Raw genomic sequence first — 3786 nt, 5'->3', positions numbered from 1 at the left:
GTAACACATTTAGAACATAAATTGTTGTATAATTAAGTAATTTCTACAATAATACCCTTATACAGGATGAATATTATCTGTGCGACTAATGACCTATTTGCTTAGATTAAAAGATTTTAAGAGTTTATTGTGTTTGCGATTCGCCTAATTTCCAGCACCGAAATGTATTATGGCGCTGCGGTGAAATCTTTGCTTTCAGCTTCCAATTAAAATTATTTTCTTTGATACATTTGAAAAATGCTTTCTTTTCGACGACAAATAATTGAAGCGAACTGAAAATAGATCGCCGAAGCTAGACGCGTTAATTGCAAATTGTGGTTACAGCCGCAACAAAGAAATACTTCGTGTGGTAAGTGGATTGAAAAAACTAGTTTTGTACTATTATTTTGCAGCCTTAGTTTTATTAAGAAGAACATATTTTCTTTTTTAACTTTTTTTCTCGCCTAGTGGGTTGGCATCACTCGTTTGAATATGTTTTCTTATTTGATCATATTATTGGCCTATTGGACTGGTACGAATTTTACATTTGTATTCAAAATGACATCATTATTTTAATCGCAAAATAAATATCTATCGGTTCCATAAAAATATTCAATAAATATAGTCGTTGAGTACTCTAGTTGCGTATTTAATAAAGAAGTTAACATTAAAAGAGAAAATTAAAACTAAACTCATAAAAATAATCTTCTAAGAGCCGGTGAGTGATGTTTCACTAAGTTTATCAGCTGCACTGATCAAACATTTCCCTACATTTACACGGTAATCAAGTTTACACAAGGATTTTCAACTTCATTTATTAAAATTCCTTTTTTATTTTTAAACTTTTAGGTTAGATTCATTATTTTCCAAGTATCAGCTTATGAATATGAAAATTATCCACCTGTTGTTTGTTACTTTTATCTCCTTGTCGGGTTGGGAAGAAAAAAGCACCGTATGAGACTATAGTTGCACTATGCAGTAATTGTTATAATTTTGATGTAAGTTTCTTTCATATTGAGTAAATAGTACATGCATGCGTGCTTCAGTCAATGAAATCTATCCTAATATTATAATGCTGAAGAGTTTGTTTGTTTGTTTGTTTGAATGCATTAATCTCAGGAACCACCAGGAAAAATTCCTTCAGTGTTAAATAGCCCATTTATTGTGGAAGGCTAGGAATATAGGCTATATATGTACCACGGGCGAAACCGGGGCGGACCTAGACCTAGAGGTTGGACATAAAATTTATAAAAAAAAACTGTCTGCCTGTCTGTCCGTCCGTGCGTCTGTCATCAGACTGTATCCAATGAACCATGATAATTAGACAGTTGGAAAATCAGAGATATGACGTCTTTCTATTGCCGCCTTAACAACAAATAATTACAAAACAAAAGAGAACGGAACGTGGGGAAATAAAATAAAATCACATTTTATAGTCCCATAGTTTTAGGCTTTACTTGTAACATTATATTGCATTTTGGTTAAAATTAGTAGGCACATTTAGATGGTTCAAGAATCTTGCTGCAAGAAGCGTTTTATACAAACCAATGTATAAAGTAGTCGTTGCTTTGCCTGCGGTAAACATATAGCTTACACTTCTAAGGATTAGTAGTATCTAAGATAATCGCGTCCAAACAAAAACTCCCCAGCTTTATATCATTATAGCTGTACAGTATATAGTGTCAGAAGATTCTTTCAATATAACTTTAAATACGAATCAAACTCATAAGATATAGATGCCAGAAGACTAATAAATCTATTCACTTTTCGATTCAATTAATTAAAACACCTCGTTGAAAGTTTGCAGATATTGAATTACTAAAATTGTTGGAAGCGAAAGCAATTAAAGTGAGCACTATGTTGTATTCTTGAGGTCCGTAAGGGTGCGCGTGCACTAACCATAATGAGCGGCGTTTCGTTTCGTTTCGCCCACACAACCTCTTCACTGTGATTCAAATGAGTATATGGGTTGGATTAAACCGCAATCGTGAGTGAACTGCCCTTTACGACTTGTAACGTGGTTGAAAGCTTTGTCAAACAAAGTGTAAATTGAGACTATAATTTATGTGAGAAATTTTGGACTAAAAAACCTTTTGCAGGTACTAATCTTCGAAGCACGTGATTCACTCATTAGGCCACAAGTTTAAGATATTGGTTACCTTCAGATTTGAACATACCTACGTATTAATTTTTTTGACCTACTGAAAAATGGAGGGTATCTATATGTGTATAGGTATATAATATATATTATATTTGATTCATGGTCGCCGATTTATCCTCCAACTATTAACCAATTAACAAAATTTTTTTTTTTTTGAATCCATGCATCCGACGTGGTCTCATAAATATTTTATAGTCATCGATGTACGATAGTTATTTTCTATTTACTGAAACTGAGTACACCTAAAAAAATTTCAGATTGTACTTTAAAAATTCATCAAAGTTCAACATTTAAGCAAATAAACGAGGAGTTTCTAGAAATCTGCTTGTATCGTATAAGTTGCAATGTTTCGTTAGCCGGACCGAATCCCCTGTACAAACTTTGTTAATGTTTGCGATTCGTCCGCAGCTTTAATTAGTAAAACTCTCGAATCAAAATTGTAGTTCCTTCTATATTTTACTTTGTATGTAATAGCGTTCTTTTAAGTACATTTGATATTGCATTTGACGCGCTCTCCTGGCTTTTAATGTCGCGCTGCTGTCGGTGCCTTGATTTCATTCTCCTACTACATAGATCCTCGTATTTATCTATATTCCTTTACAAATCATATTTAGCTGAAGAGGTTGTTTGAACGCGTTAGTCTCAGGACATTGGATTTTTTTTCTCTATTGGATATGTATGCTTTGAGAGCAAAGAGGTGAGGCAATGGTTAGTCTGTAGTTAAAGGGGTGAGATTGGTTCCGTTTCTTGGGGATCCGGTAGACTGTGGCGGTTTTCCATAAAATTTTCTTTAAGACGACACTGAAACAGATACTAACAGGCCAAGCCTAGAGAATAGAGAATATGTTCTGAGGACAATTGCGAGGATGTTATACCAAGAGAATAAAGTACCTTTCGCGCTTTACTTTGCACAATAAAGAACTGGCACCGCAGGATATGGGGCGCTGTCTTTCCCTACCCATCAATGGTGGAGCTGAATGCCCGGCGCCCAAAAAATCGACCATCTCTTGTAACGGTGGGAAAATCGGATGACAAATGTTTCCTTGGGCGGCTTTAGCAAGCGACCAAAAAGCATGGCTGCCAAAACATTATGAAATCATGGCAAATAAAATAAACCAATGCTAAATAAACTCGTACTTTGTCATGTTTAAGATTGGTTTAATAGCACTAGCATTAGCTTAGATAAGTTATTAGTACACAATTAGTTATAAAGACACTTGCATTATCGTACTTGCACAGACTATAGTTCTGGTCAGATAGTACTCTAGTAAGAAAATCTCGATGTTCTCTTACGAAAATACTTTATTTTCGTCACTTTCTAAGCGCTTTCTCATCATGGCCTGCACTAAGGGGAGCCCTGATACGACTCGTTTACACAGATCTGTGGCGTAATCTGGAGGAACGCCACAGGGCAAGTTGGTAGCACAAAGCGGATGAATATTACAGACAAAATATTATTTCGTTTGTATAAAGGCTTCTGGTTGTGTATTCTGGGAAGCTTTCTCGCGTCGACAGCCCCCCTTTGTCCGTCTGAACAGGAACGTTTTTGTTATGAAAATCACTGTACATGCAAACGCAGACATCACGAACTGCACGGTTTGACATTGTTATATTTGGGGCTGTAAGTTGATTTAACATGATTATGC

This window comes from Zerene cesonia, chromosome 4 (genome assembly GCF_012273895.1).
Source record: "Zerene cesonia ecotype Mississippi chromosome 4, Zerene_cesonia_1.1, whole genome shotgun sequence".
Lineage (NCBI taxonomy): Eukaryota > Metazoa > Arthropoda > Insecta > Lepidoptera > Pieridae > Zerene > Zerene cesonia.
This window is presented reverse-complemented; position numbering follows the sequence as displayed.